The sequence below is a fragment of the Vipera ursinii genome (assembly GCF_947247035.1).
Source record: "Vipera ursinii genome assembly, chromosome: 3".
Taxonomy (NCBI): Eukaryota; Metazoa; Chordata; class Lepidosauria; order Squamata; family Viperidae; genus Vipera; species Vipera ursinii.
The window spans coordinates 77,341,013-77,357,209 of record NC_139516.1 but is presented as its reverse complement, the minus strand read 5'-3'; positions in this window follow the sequence as shown (position 1 = coordinate 77,357,209).

Here is a 16,197-nt window from a genome sequence, read left to right as displayed (position 1 = left end):
TGCCCACAGCTGAAAGCACTTCTCTTATACAGTAGCATATGTATATGTATGCTATAATTAAAAAAAACAACAAGCTCTGTCTGATTATAGGTAAGGGTGAGATTATCTTTAAAGTCAGAGTATTTCTGGGCAATGTTCACTGTTGCATAACCCAGCACTAGTAGATAAAAGAAAACTGAAAACTAAGCCATATGGCCAGGGACCATTGGACCATGTGATCTGGCAAACATATTTGAAATTGAGTCAGATGGAGGAAAAAAAACAAGATTGAAGAGAGAGAAAGAGAGAGAGAGAGAGAGAGAGAGAGAGAGAGAGAATGAGAGAATGAATACAGGTCTTTATTTTGCATTAATTCATAAAATATTCTTATCAATTACTGGAGAAACTACAGTTCTTAGGCTGTAGCTAGTCAAAGATATGGCTCAACATTTGGCATGGATTGTTATGGTACTGCCAATCATGGATTGGTTTATCAGATACCTCACCATGGAGAGGAAGACACAGACAACTAGAAAAAGGGACAAAAGAGGGACAGTTTAATATTTGTATTATATTAATTGGAGAGGGTGGTATGGAAGTGTATAAACAGGCACATATTGAGGAATGTGCCAGAGCCAGCAGTTTGCCTAATATGCTGGTGATTGCCAGTGACAAACAGGTTAGGAGGCAAAAGTCTTCAACTTATAACTGATTAAGGCCTTGTCAGTTTCAGGCAGAACTGGTTAGCACTTATAAGGGAAGCAGTGCACCACATAGAAAAGGAGCCAATGCTAAATTTCAGGTTCTCTGGAAGAGAAAAAGGGACTCCCCCCCCCCTAATTTTTCCTTCAGAAATTCAAAACCAGAGGGTCGAAAACTATCCCAGGAGAAACGTGACTTCTTGAAATCTTTTGGATAAAGATTGCAATGCATCAAAATAAGAAATCCCAAACATTTCTAATTCCCAGACATAAAAACACTTAATTTTTGTCAGCCGCAAGCCACATTTTGGCATAGTTTAGCTATTTCAAGAGAGCACGACTGTTGAAAATAAAGAACAGCTGAATGAATAAAGGAATCATTTTTTGTTTCCCTAGTGCAGGGGTAGGCAACCTTGGCTCTTTTATGACTCATGGACTTCAACTCCCAGAATTCCTGAATCACCATAGCTGACTCAGGAATTCTGGGAGTTGAAGTCCTTGAGTCATAAAAGAGCCGAGGTTGCCTACCCCTGAACTAGTGTATATGTAAAGTGCTCAGATGCATTCATTCTTAATAAGGATAGTCCAACAAGGTTAGCAACTACACTTTCTGGCATCCTTTCCTCTTTTCCAGAGTCTTTCTCATCAGCATCCTTGTAAGGGGAATCTTCAGGAAACAGCAAATTCTGTCTCCGTCCTGAATGTCTGGTCTAGGATTAAGTTTCCATACATCACAAACCATGAAGACAGCCCTGGCATTGCAATTTGTCACACTTTTTATGTGCCATATCTCACTGTAGTGCATTCCTCCCCAGTTACTGCCAGAGGATACACATCTAGAACAAAACTCACATGGCAAGAGAGGTAAAAAATCACAGCAAGTAAAATTAATAGCCGTTATTTTACCTTTCCCATTTCTAGAGACTGTGATTACTCAGTTGTTCGTCAGCTCAGCTCAGAAAGTGGTCTCCTTCTCTTGCCTGAACCTATGGAAAGTTTTATAAATCTGAACCAAGGTCTAGCAACATAAATCTGATCCAGGAAGAAGTAGTAAATATTTTATTTTCTATTTTTTAATTGAAGAGTTTTAAGATACATTTTAAAAACATAAACTCCCTCCCTCCCCCTCCCTTTAAGTGATTTAGATGATTTAGATCAGGGGTCTTCAAACTTGGCCCTTTTATGACTTGTGGACTTCAACTCCCAGAATTCCTCAGCCAGCAAAGCTGGCTGAGGAATTCTGGGAGTTGAAGTCCACAAGTCATAAAAGGGCCAAGTTTGAAGACCCCTGATTTACATGATTCCCAAGAGTTTTACAAAGCAACTTTTTAGAGAGAGAGAAAAAAAAATCCAATTCTAGTCCTTAGGTTATTAGATGAAAGTGCAACACTTGGGATCCAAACTAAAAAGTGCTTTGGAGCAGGCAAAGGCACACATGTAACACCCATCAACAAAGCATCCTATTTTACAGTGCAGCTGTGGAATACCACCAAACAATCCTGGGTAAAGATATGGCTGGTTTAAAGAACCGAGTAAAGTACTACTAAAGTACCCCCATTTATTAAGGAACTGTGATGGTGACAGTGGTTAGAATGCAGTATTGCAGGCTAACTCTGCCCACTGTCAGGAGTTCAATCCTCACCAGCTTAAGGTTGACTCAGCCTTCTATCCTTATGAGGTCAGTAAAATGAGGATCCAGATAATAATAATAATAATAATAATAATAATAATAATAATAATAATAATAATAATAAGTAAGTTGGAAGGGACCTTGGAGGTCATCTAGTCCAACCCCCTGCTCAGGCAGGAAACCCTATACCATTTCAGGCAAATGGCTGCCCGGTCTCTTCTTAAAAATTTCCAGTGTTGAAGCATTCACCACTTCTGGAGGCAGGTTGTTCCACTGGTTAATTGTTCTAACTGTCAGGAAGTTTCTCCTTAGTTCTAGGTTGCTTCTCTCCTTGACTAGTTTCCATCCGTTGCTTCTTGTCCTGCTTTCAGGTGCTTTGGAGAATAGCTTGACTCCCTCTTCTTTGTGGCAGCCCCTGAGATATTGGAACACTGCTATCATGTCACCCCTCACCCTTCTCTTCATTAAACTACACATACCCAATTCCAGCAACCATTCCCTATATGTTTTAGCCTCCAGTCCTCCAATCATCTTTGTTGCCCTTCTCTGTACCTTTTCTAGAGTCTCGACATCTTTTTTACATCGTGGTGACCAAAACTGGATGCAGTATTCCAGGTGTAGCCTTACCAAGGCATTGTAAAGTGGTATTAGTACTTCACGTGATCTTGATTCTATCCCTCTGTTAATGCAGCCTAGCACTGTGTTGGCTTTTTTGGCAGCTGCAGCACACTGCTGGCTCATATTGAAGTGATTGTCTACTAGGACTCTGAGATTCCTCTCACAGTTACTACTATTGAGCAAGGTACCACCTATACTATACCTGTGCATTTGTTTTTTCCTGCCTAAATGTAGAACCTTACTTTTTTCACCATTGAATTTCATTTTGTTAGATAGCACCTAGTGTTCGAGTCTGTCCAGATCCTCCTGTATTTTAAGCCTATCTTCTGGAGTATTGGCTATTCCTGCCAGCTTGGTGTCGTCTGCAAATTTGATGAGTTCCCCATCTATCCCCTCATCCAAATCGTTGATGAAGATGTTGAAGAGCACTGGGCCCAGAACAGAGCCCTGGGGCACCCCACTACACACTTCCTTCCATGTAGATGCAGTTCCATTGAGGACCACACACTGAGTACGGCCTGTCAGCCAGCTATGAATCCATCTGGTGGTGATGCTATCTAACCCACATTTTTCTATCTTATCAAGTAGTAGGTTATAGTAGGTTGTGATCTACTTTATCAAATGCCTTACTGAAGTCCAAGTAAATTATATCTACAGTGTTCCTCTGGTCCACTAATTTTGTCACTTTATCAAAGAATGTAATAAGATTTGTCTGGCATGATCTGTTTTTGACAAACCCATGTTGGCTTTTAGTGATGACTTTGTTTGCATCAAGGTGTTCGCTGATTTGTTGTTTGATTATCTTTTCCCAGGTATTGAGGTCAGGCTGATAGGTCTGTAGTCTGTAGATTGTCGGAGGCAATATGCTGATTCTGTAAACTGCTTAGAGAAGGCTGTAAAGTAGAGGTCCCCAAACTCTTGGGCACCAGGGACTGGTTCCGTAGAGAGAGGATTTTCCATGGACCAGAGGGGGTGTAATTTCATGTACAGCATGGACCAGGCATTCTGTGGCCTGGTGCTGGTCCACAGACTAGCTGTTGTAAAGCTCTAAGAAGCAGTATATAAATCTATTTCTACTCCAAAATACATTTTCTCCTTCACATCTGAAATACTGCACAGCCCTATTAGAAATATATTTTAAAATAAGATGTATTCTTCCTGAAGACAGACTAGATCAGGCATGTCAAACTCACAATATCATGTGACATCATGTGATGTATTGCGACTTTTCCCCCATTGCCGGCAATGGGGTAGGCGCAGTTTTGGAGTGACGCATCCGGCCCGCGGGCCAGCAGTTTGACATGCCTGGACTAGATCATACACTATATAACTCACAACATTAAATAATTGGAAATAGAGACATAGTTGTTTCAATGCCATAAACATGCTCCTAATTTTAATCAGTGTCAAATGGCACCAAACAGAAACAAAATATGATTTTAAGAGAGAAACAAGATATAGGTCTTTTTTCTTGAGCATTGAGGAAACAATCTATGCTTCTTCTAGTTAAGCATCCAGTCATAAAAGCCACCTAGTTCCATGGAATTTACTTCTAAGTAAACATGAATTAAAGAGGTTCTCAGTCATGGCCTATTAGATTTCTCTGCATGCAAAGCTCCAAAGCATCTTCATAGCTACTAAATAGTCCATTGGAGCTGCATTAGATTATATCAGTGTTACTCAATCTTGGCTGATTTCAGTTGGAGTCCACACATCTGAAAGCTGCCAAAGTTGAGAAACACTGGATTGGATTTATTTCCCCGTTTCCTATCCAACTTGCTTTTCTCCCACAACAATGCAAGGCACTGGACCAGCATCCCTCTTGTTCATTCATTCATTCAGTGATTTCCCTCTTGATCGTCCTTAAATACTTTGATAAATACTTTGATTTCCCTCTTGATCATCCTTAAATACTTTGATAAGATGCAGAACTATCTTGCAGGGGTAGGCAACCTTTTATGACTCAGGAATTCTGGGAGTTGAAGTCCACGAGTCTTAAAAGAGCCAAGTTTGCCTACCCCTGGCCTAAAGTAAGTAGCTACTCAACATATCCAAGAGAGGAACTAACAGAGTTCTTTCTTCCCTTTGGGATTAATCCTTCTGCAGAAGCAAATTCTGAGATCTTAGAAAGAACCTACAATTTAGAAGACTGCCTCTCTTTTTTCAGGATGAGTTTTTAAAACAATTGTCAATATCAAGTCAATTGGCAAGAAGGGTTGACTCAAAAAATTGGCTTTGAAGAATATGTACAATCTTTGTTGGTTTGTTTCCCCCCCCCCCCGTGTTCTTTTATTTATTTATTTAAGTAATTGTTAAACTGAAATCATCTCTAAAACTTGTATTTTTCCCTGAAAGGGAAAACATACAGGTCTTTAAATGTATCACCTTAGGATGGAGGAATATTGGGGAAGGAAGAAATAATCCTCTCCAATGTCATTTTCTGGATTTAGTTCTCTTCTTAAAGCAATCACAGAAGCCAAAGCCAAAGCATTTCTCACCTCAGAATAATAACCCAAAGTTGGTAGCTTTTGTCAAAGTGCCACATTTCACCTTGAATCCCCGTGCCCATTTTGCCGGTTTCAAAATAACACCTTGCTACAGCCGTAATTTCCTCTTTTAAAGAGTTAGCTTTCAACCAATGTTTTTCCAACCCCTTGGCTGCTTTGTATGGAAATTAAAACAGTTTTGCTATCTATTCAGCCTTTTGAAATAAAATTATACATTGCTGTGTCAGGCTGAATCCATGAGTGTGTTAAATCTTACTTCTCCATATGATTGATTTGTTTTAGACTCTTTGTAGTTGTGCATTCAAATCCGCATTTGATCCGTAATTACCAATATCAACAGACAAAAGGAAAAATAACCATCCCCAATTATTTACTGCTGGCTGCATTGTTGGGAAAAAAGCAAAAAAAAAAAAGCTAGGCAGTCTTCTAAGTGGCATTGTGTATGTATTATTTGCACTTCCCTACCATTGTGTGGAAGGTTTTTGCAATGATGGGCAGCGATGAAAAGATAGGAAATGACACACAAGCTGTCCTCCTTTGTAATGTATGCAGAAGAGTTTTACAATAACAATAGGAGAATCAACAGGGAAGCTTGGCTCAATGAAGTGCTATGAATCAGGATGATCAAATGATTTTATTAGTTTACTTTAATTAGTCAGATCTATTTCCATTTTTAATATGACCAGGGAAACAAAAGGAAGAGAGAGAGAGAGAGAGAGAGAGAGAGAGAGAGAGAGAGAGAGAGAGAGAGAGAGAGAGAGAGAGAGAGAGAGAGAGAGAGAGAGAGAGAGAGAGAGAGAGAGAGAAACAAAGTAATTGTAAGTAGTTTATCAAATCAGGCCTGGCAGGGACCACACAACTGATAACTTGCTTTCATTCAAACTGAGTAGGGCAGCTTTTTAACTGTTTTTTCAGCACTTGTTTCTCTTTGTAACCCTGAAAAGAGGGTATTAGTTGTTGATCTGGATGCAGAATTTGATGATAAACCCCCAAAGGAAATGCATCCCTTTTAAGATCCTACAGGTCATAGAGGCTGTTCTAAACACAGAGGCAGGGTTCAAAATAAATCATTAATTTATGCTCATCCTGATGGCTATGGATTCAGTACCCTCTGAACTCTGCCAGCCTCTCTTGTCTTCTCTGCCAATCATGTGACTTTCACCAAGCGTAATCACCTGCTCAGCGAAAAGGAAAAAGAATTTAGGCACCATGATAGTTAATTTCAGAATTTCCCCTAAGCAAACAGTTATTATAAACTGTGTCAAATTATCAATGCTTGCCTCTGCGACCGGGACTACTGTAAACCAGGCTGGGACAATTATTGAATGAAAGAAAATATTATTATTTTAGGAAATGGTAACATTTTAATACAATGAGAAAAATGATGAGGGAATAATAAATGGAAGGCATAAAAGGAACTAATAATAAAAAAGAGCTTGGTGCGGAATCCCGCTGTCATATTTGCATTTACCCTGAAACTAATGCTGTGCACATTTTGGAATGCAAATAATTCACAAGAGGAAGCAAAATGAGGATGTTATTAATATTTTTCCCCTTAATGAGGAATTGTACTTTGATTGAAGGAAGCTTTAAGGTAGCCTGAACTAGGCTTAATAAGAGAGGTTGGCCTTTCTTTTAAATTACTGAATTGAATATGTGAAGATACTTATTCCACCACTTAAATCCCCAGCTTTAATATCAGCCGGGAATCATGGGTCTCAGAGATGTAGTGGAAATAGAAGGGATTTCAATAGGTAGGAGGATCTTTTTAAAAGGTCTGCAAGACATTAGCATTTTATGCTGAATCAAATCGAAAGACCACCAAGTAAGACTGATATTACCTGTTCTTTTATAAGTTTTTAAGAAGACACTGGACAGCCACTTGTCTAAAATGATATAGGGACTGGACTAGAAGACCTCCAAGGTCCCTTCCAGTTCTGTTCTGATTGAAGTTGAAGTACTCTAGCATCAAAGCATTGCAACCAACCGTTCTGTGAGGCAAAAATGAAAACTTAAAATTATTTGCATTTCTTTGTCTGCTTTCCTGAATTGCTTCCCTTTAAAAAGAAAAATCCATCTCAAAGGTGCTTTTTTCAAAAGGCAACTGGATTGTTTTCCCTTGATGACTGTTTTTCCTTGAAGCTTCTTGGATGAGAAGCAAACATCTTCCTCAAGAAAAGAAAAAAAAGAAAGAAAATGGTCCACTTGCCTTTTGCAAAGCATCTTTGAGTCACCTATGACCTGGATGACTAAGAGTCTCCACAGATATTAATTTCCCTTCCTGTTCCTTACAAATAGTAGGGAAGGTATTTAGTATGACGAAGCTTGAATCTAGCGCCCATCCCTGACAGCTTAAAATGGACATTTCTTTTCTCATGACTATAACTAAATCCAGGAAATGACGTGGCTGCTTTAAGATATTTCAGACAAATGATAGATTTATGCTTCCATCTCTATCTGAAAGTCAAATATGCATCACTATAATATTTTTTGCCAGATCTCAGGCATGTTATTGTTGTTGTTTCGAGGCACCTGACTCCTCAAGAACTCTGGGTGGCTTACAAATAAGAAAAAAGAAAACATAGAAAAAAATAAAACCACAGCCAACCACAAGAACAACTAAGCTAAACTAAAAGGGGCCCCATGGACATTATATAGGTAAAGGTAAAGGTTCCCCCGCACATGCATGCTAGTCGTTTCCGACTCTAGGGGCCGGTGCTCATCTCCGTTTCAAAGCCGAAGAGCCAGCGCTTGTCCGAGGACGTCTCCGTGGTCATGTGGCCGGCATGACTAGACGCCAAAGGCACACGGAACGCTGTTACCTTCCCACCGGAGTGGTCCCTATTTTTCTACTTGCATTTTTACGTGCTTTCGAACTGCTAGGTTGGCAGAAGCTGGGACGAGTAACAGGCGCTCACTCTGTTACGCGGCACTTGGGATTCGACCCGCCAAACTGCCGACCTTCTGATCGACAAGCTCAGCGTCCTAACCCACTGAGCCACCGCGTCCCTGGACATTATATACTAAGATCTAAAAACAACCTGGTTTTTAGTAATTCTTGAAACATCATTATGATGTGAACTATTTTAATTCAGAAGGCAGGCATTGCTACCAAGAATGCATTACCTCCTTGATCCAGTAAGATGACATTGTTTGATAGATGCAGCCCAAAGAACAACCTCTCTACTTGAACATACTGGACCTGCAGAAACAATTGGAGATATTTCAGACAGGAAGGACCCATGACACACAAGGCTTTAAAGATGATCACCAGCACCATAAAGTGCAACTAGAAGCCATCTGGTATATAAATATATTCCAGAGTCAGATCCAATGGAGTACAGAAGGCCATAAGATCAACTCTACTTATTCTGGTCTCTGCTTAACACTTCCTCTCTGTTAGTCCAATAAAGTAATCCAGATTAAGTAACCAATATTATGTACACAACTATGTATTTGTCTGAGGTGTTTTCTCAAGCTATTAGCCCAGTCACATGGACTTCTCAACTGACCATAGCCTTGGTAGCAGTTCTCTTGTCCTTTAAGGCAGAGGTCCCCAACCTTTTGGGCACCAAGGACCAGTTCCATGGAGAGAGGTTTTTCCATGGACTGGAGGGTGCGTGGTTTTGTGTGCTGCCTGCATCTCGTGGATGGGGCTTTGCTTGATTGTGTGGAACGGTTGCTGGCATGTCGCAGGCCCGGTACTGGTCCACAAACTGGGGGTGGGGACCCCTGCTTAAGGCCATGACCTTGTCTTCTACACACCTTTCCTCACATATGCATGCTCCTTTTGGGTCACTCCAGTACCTAGATGCTTAGCAAACACAGGCAGAGAGCAAAATTATATATTGGATTTCCTTTTGTAAGGTCAAAGAAGGTGATCTACTCAGTCCTATGGACCAAGGATGCCGCCTTAGCAGCTGAAGATTTGCACTCTTGGTGTTGTTTAATTTTCTATCATGGCAATCTAAAATGAAACTTAAGGTTCAAACATTGATGTTTTAGGGATTTTTTCCTGCTATTTATCTCTGTAAATAAAAGATTTTGTGTGTACCCATGATTCCTCATTAGACATGCTGAGTCTGACCCTCTGTACTGGTACTTTTCCTGAATTTAATGATACAAATACTTAATTCAAACAATGTGCATTAAATGTGTACATTCAGGAAAAAAATCTACAGAAAAATGTGTGGAACTGACAAATAATGTACAATCTTTTAGTAAGCTCTAAATAGTAGAGCCAACTACTAAATATTTGCAGAACAAAACATGTAAAATGTGCAGATTATGATAATTCCTCACACCTTCGTATGTGTGTGGATTTTGTTTTTAAAACTGTCAACTGATAAAGAAATACTATACCATGAAATTAATGAAGTAAGAGGAGAAACTGATTGAAACCAGATTAACAGATTCACTATTGCTAGTCCTGAGCATATTTTGGTGCGATTGATAACAATGCCTGACACTACAGAGCAAATAGTATATTTTCAATATGCCAAATATGTCATTGGAGATTTTTTTTATAAATTCTTGACATACATGAAATCTGTAGAAACCTAAAAATTCTTGGAAAGAAGAAAGGCCACCATTTACAGTATTTTTAATTTTTTGTAATTGCCACTATTTTTCTGAAGGTGTTTAAGTGCAGGTTTGACGTCCATCTATTCTAGAACCTGTAAAAGAAAAGAAAGAGAAAAAAAAGAAACATTCCAAGTCCCCAAAGAAACAATATAGTGGTTCTGGTCGTATGTACAGTGCAGTACTGCTGCCTTTGTAGCATTATTTTATTCATTCCTGTCAGTGTTTTGTGTGAGCCTTCCCTTCCCTATCTCCACAAGGCCACCTCACTCCTGTTTTAAAAGTCTGCCAAAAATGAATCAGCCTGGAAAAAAGCGTCAGCAAATACGTTTTAGGCAGTTGTTTGAAATGGGTGAACCGCGCGGCATTTTCTTATGTACGGTGTTTGATTCTGATCAAACAATATCTGCATTTTATTTATGTTAAGTGATCATCTGCCTTGAGCAATATGCAATCCAATTATGTCCTAAGGCTGTTCTCAGAAGTCACATTTGCCTTATGGCCAAAGCAGCATGTTGGTTTAGGAAGCCTCTCATTTCATGAGACCTTTCTGGAAAAACATTCCTGACTTACCACAGAGAATGCTTTCTTTGTAGAATTAGGTATTAGAAAGGTAGTAAAAGAACAAAGGGATTTTACTTGAAGCCATGAAAAGTCTGCCAGACCAAAATAACAAATACAGCCAGCTTTGCATGCCAAACTGCATTGAGCAAAGGCCATTCAATTTATGAAGTCACAAGCAAAGGCTGTGATGGTGACTTTCACTGGCTATAATCTGTAAAGTTTAACCATCTTAACTTGATTACTTGCCATTTTAAAAATTCCTTTTAGAGCAAAGTGAGACAGCAGTGTTGTTGTTAGCTGCGAAGTCATGTCCGACCCATCGCGACCCTATGGACAACATTCCTCCAGGCCTTCGTGTCCTCTACCATCTTCTGGAGTCCATTTAAGCTCACGCCTACTGCTTCAGTGACTCCATCCAGCCACCTCATTCTCTGTCGTCCCCTTCTTCTATTGCCCTCAATCTTTCCCAGCATTAGGCTCTTCTCCAGTGAGTCCTTCCTTCTCATTAGGTGGCCAAAGTATTTGAGTTTTAGCTTCAGGATCTGGCCTTCTAAAGAGCAGTCAGGATTGATCTCCTCTAGGACTGACCAGTTTGATCGCCTTGCAGTCCAAGGGACTCGCAGGAGTCTTCTCCAGCACCACAGTTCAAAGGCCTCAATTCTTTGGCACTCAGCCTTTCTTATGGTCCAACTTTCACTGCCATACATTGCAACTGGGAAGACCATAGCCTTGACTATACGCACTTTTGTTGACAGGGTGATGTCTCTGCTTTTTAGTGTGCTGTCTAGATTTGCCATGGCTTTCCTCCCCAGGAGACAGCAGTACTAGAAGTATAAATATACTGTATGTATGTCAGGATTTTTTTTCCCTTATAAAATTATTCCTTTCTGTTGCTTTCTTTCCATGGCTCACTTGATCAACCTGATCTATTCTTGGTAATTTCTGAAATGTGCCAAAGAAAGAATAGAACCTTGATAGATAATTTAACTTATTCTATATTCTCCAATTTGAATGTGAAATAAATAAATAATGTATGTATAAATCCATAATTTCCTGTACTTGCTAGTTTGAAAAAGTGAAAGCTCACTGTATTTGTGTAGCATTAGCCCATGTCATCAGTAGAATGGATTTGGTGCTACTGAAACTGTTCATTGTGTTTGGAAATTAATATGATTAACAGAATAACAGACTTGGAAGGAACCACAAAGTTCTTCTAGTCCAACCCTCTGCTCAAGCAGGAGACCCTATACCATTCTGGACAAATAGCTGTGCAATCTCTTCTTAAAAACCTCCAGTGATGGAGCATCCACAACTGCTAATTAATTGTTGTCACCAACAGAAAAATTCTCCTTAATTCTAGGTTGGATCCTTCTTTGATAAGTTCCCATCTGTTTATTCTTGTCCTGCCATCAGGTGCTTTGGAGAATAGGTTGACCCCCTCTTCTCTGTGTCAGCCCCTCAAATATTGGAATACTGCTATCATTTTATTTTTTATTTTAATTCCATTTATATCCTGCCCTTCTCTGAAGACTCAGGGTGGCTTTACAAGCTTAGCAGTAGCCTTCATTCTATGTATATGCCTGCTTGTTAGGGCTTTCACACACACACCCAAGCGGTATTATTACAAAGTCACCCCTAGTCCTTTTCCAACATCAGAATTCTGCTCAGCCTTATTCTGTCTAGTCTCCATTTCCATTCTTTTTCCCTTCAATTTAATATTGAATATACCCTAGACCAGTGGTTATCCACAGACCCCTGGAAGGCTATGATGTCATCACAGGGGGTATGTGAAGGCTTGAAGAAATGTTATGATTTAAATTTTAAGTCTTGGTGGTTCGTGACCATGGTCCGTGGCCACAAAAGGTATTTGAATGTGCTCCGTGGGAAGAAAAGGTTGAGAACCATTGCCCTAGACCAGTTCAGTTCAGCCATAAGCCTCCTCACAATCCTTTGAAAAGATCTGGAAGACAGGAGTTGCAATATGCCATAACCACGGCCAGGAGTCCAAATATCCAAAATGATCAGATTTTATTTTAGAACAAATTTTGAACAACATGTGGATAATGGATTATTTTGGGGAAAATCTTTTTTTAGGAGAAGGATAAGAAATGAACAATACAGAAGGTATGATTTATATCAAACAGCACATTGGTTAAGCCAATTCTCCTGTCTGAAGGGAAAGGGAAATAAGAGGTCACATGAGTCCTGGGCTTCCTGGATTTCCTATCTGAGGGAAAGGCCAGAGAAAGGATTAATTTGCATGGAGATGAGATATATTTACCCATTGGTCATCTGCTTGGGGCCAAGAGTTGCCAGTTGAGAAGAGCCAATTTTTGGAAGCAAGAATTAGAAGAGAAAAAGGCTCACAAACCATATACAATATGGGGTAATTTGGGCTTAGCAGGTTGATTTAAGGCAATTAGTGTCTTAGCATCATGTCTAAATCTAGTAATTATAAGACAGAAAGGAGTTATGCCATAATATTTTTGTAAGAAAAATCTTCATCAGGGTCCAGTCCAAGCCGGAAATAAACAACATGGAGACTGCTTCAGAAAGAAGGTTGTAGTTTATTGCAGAGGAGAGCCAGACAGAAAGATGGCTCTGGAAAAAACAATTGACCACATGGAGCAGAGTGGTGGGCTTTGATACCTTCTGGGGCTCTTGAGTTGTTTCCTGTTCCTGTTTGAGGCTTTGTGTTTCCTGTGTCATGTACTTTGACCTGAGTCTGAGTGTGCCCTTTTGGTATTAGTAGATTAATCCTATTATGTCCTAACTTAGAGTTTGGGTGGGGTATGTAGATTTTAAGGGTCTTTGCTTCCTAATTTCTTCAGTTTCTAGCTGGAAGGCTCCAACCTTTCTGAAAGGATTATTGAATTTGCATTTCTAAAATCTGGCCTCTGCCTAGGGGCTGGGCTGATTTCTGGAGGCTGGTTTCTGTCTTTTTTTTTAAAGATCTTCTCCCTTATTCCTTTGGAGAAATATATTCTGTCTTTGTAATGTTTCCCAAAATATTTCTTTCTCTGGAGTCTTCCCACAATATGGCTTCCTTGGTTAGGATTAGCTCTTAGAAGGGAAAGCAGATTGCAGCAAATTTTCTGTTAAACCTTTGCACAATCCATAAGAATCTTCACCTTAGCATTGTGTTCATCCATTTATGTTTCCTCAGAGTATGAATAAATTTGCAAGACTGCATTTCTCCCATTTTTCTCTGCTCAGTCCACCAGATCTAGGTCCAGGTATCTTCCATTAAACAATGTCAGCTAGTTAGACACTGGAATCATGCATTCCCCATAGAGCAATATCCCCCCAGCATTTAAGATGACCCCCCCAACACACACACCCTGTTAGCCTATTGCAAGGTGCTGAAAATTTGCTTTTTCCTCAGGTTTGCCTCTATTGATGTGCTTCTATGTGGATGGGGTTCTTGTTTTATCCTTGGACACTGGGGGTTTGTAGACTGTGGCTTTGCATTTTAATCCTAGTACACAGCCCACAGTTTCCATTGCAAGATGGGTGGCCATATTAATCATACCAATCATTCATTCTCACCAAGTGGCCAAGACACTGTATCCTTAAAATTATAGTTTTATAATTAGAATTTATTAAACTTTTATCCAGCCTATTCTCAACGACTCTTGATAGCTCACCACAATCAAACAAAGAAATTACAATCAATACAACATAAAAGATAAAACATATAAAGGAGAATGTAGAGAGAGAGGGGAGTAAAATGACGTTTCTGAAAGGCAACAGAATCTGTTCAGCTGGTATTTCACGAGCATTTTAACATTTTCCACTTATACTTTCTCTAAAAGATATATGCAAAGATAGTTCAATAAATGGATTAATAACTTTAAAAGATATCTTCAAATCTATCTCTTATACTAAATTTGTAAAAGTCCTGATGAAAGGATTTTGTTATTTTATTAAAAGGGCTTCTCATTTTATGCAAAATGATCATAGTAGATTCAAATAGAAATAATGAACTGCTGATAGGAGATTATCTGTCTGTCTGTCTGTCTATCTAATCGACGGATAGTTGTAACCTTTATCTAGCATTTCATGTTGAATATTTTAAAGCCTATTGATAGTGTTTACTTTTTGTCACTTTAGTCGAAATAAGTTAAAAACTATGCAATGAGCAGAAGGTGAGATATAAATTCAGGATATTTAATTGTTTAATTTATACAATCGTTGTTAGAAAATGTGCTGCTTCAGGACTGTATATAGGACTAATTGTCCCTAAAACATAAAGTTGCAAAAGATGCTGAAAAATCTTAATTTAATTAGCTTAATTAAATTCATTAACGCTTCTAAAAGAGATTTAACACTAATTTGAACCTCTAAAATTGAGAATTTAAATTGTTAATCAGTCAAGTGAGATAGTAGGTTATTCTGTTCATTATGGATATGGAAAGAGGGGCTGATCACCAAGGGGTTTGCTTGTGCAAGTCCTATTCTCAATGGAGTGTATTTCCCAGAAAATCAAAAGGAAGGCTAAGATGATGATGATGGCAGAGGTAGTGGCAGGAAACCCCACACTTACACATACTAATGAGGTTACCTGATTGGGTGATAAAACGTCTGCAAGCAATCTTGCAGAAATTTCCAATTTGGCATTTCGAGAGCACCAAAATAGATTCCACAAAAGTGGAGCAATATTTTGATTCACAACTTTGAGATTTTCCTTGAGGGATAAAGATTTCTATTGTGTTGAATCTGTAATGAAAGGGGGGAGGGAGGAAACGCTTTGCTTAAAGAAGAGGCAAATATCATGGAATAAGATATCAAATGGTTTCTTCTAATTGCAGTTCTTAAAAATTGTTTCTGACCTCTGACACATCATTTAATCAATGCAGAGAAAAAGAAAAGTTTAATGAGATCAGCACAGAAAAAGAAAAAGAGCTTATCAAAAAGCAATAAATATTAGGTGTCTCAGTGGATCAAAAACAACTATTCCCTAATATTTGAGTCAAATACAACCTTTTCTTTCCCTCTTTTAATTTCTATTTTACTTAAAAGACCAACATAGTCTGCCATAGTTCCTCACTTCAAAGCAACTCATGGCATAGATGGCTTCTGTGAGAATTGGTGGTTATCCCTAGCTTTCCGCCTGGCTTCCCTATCCAATTAACTTCACAACTGGATTGCTGCAAGGAGTCTACCTTTGAAGGCAAACTGGCAGCTGGTGCAGCCAACCTGTAGCTTGATGACAGACAGGAAGTTTTTGGTTATGATCTCACCAGTGGTAATTTATTGCTGATTCTTAGAAAATGCATTGATGAATGGCTGCAGTCCCAGGGCACTGTTTGAAAACCTGACTGCCTGTCCATGAAATAATAAACTTCTAAACAGAGATTATAGACAGCATCTGGGGAATGCGAAATGAACAGCTTTTGGATAACTTATGTTTTTTGATTGTCACAACCATCTACTATTTGTACATGCCATCCATACCATGATTAATTCCCAATACTCTCACTGGCCAAAGGATGGGAAAATCCTGCTCTGCACTGTACAAATATATTGGAATATAATCCACTAAATAGCATTTCAGCTGATTTCTAAAAAGAACTGCCAAGTATCAGGGGCATTGCTCCAATAACTGTATACATTA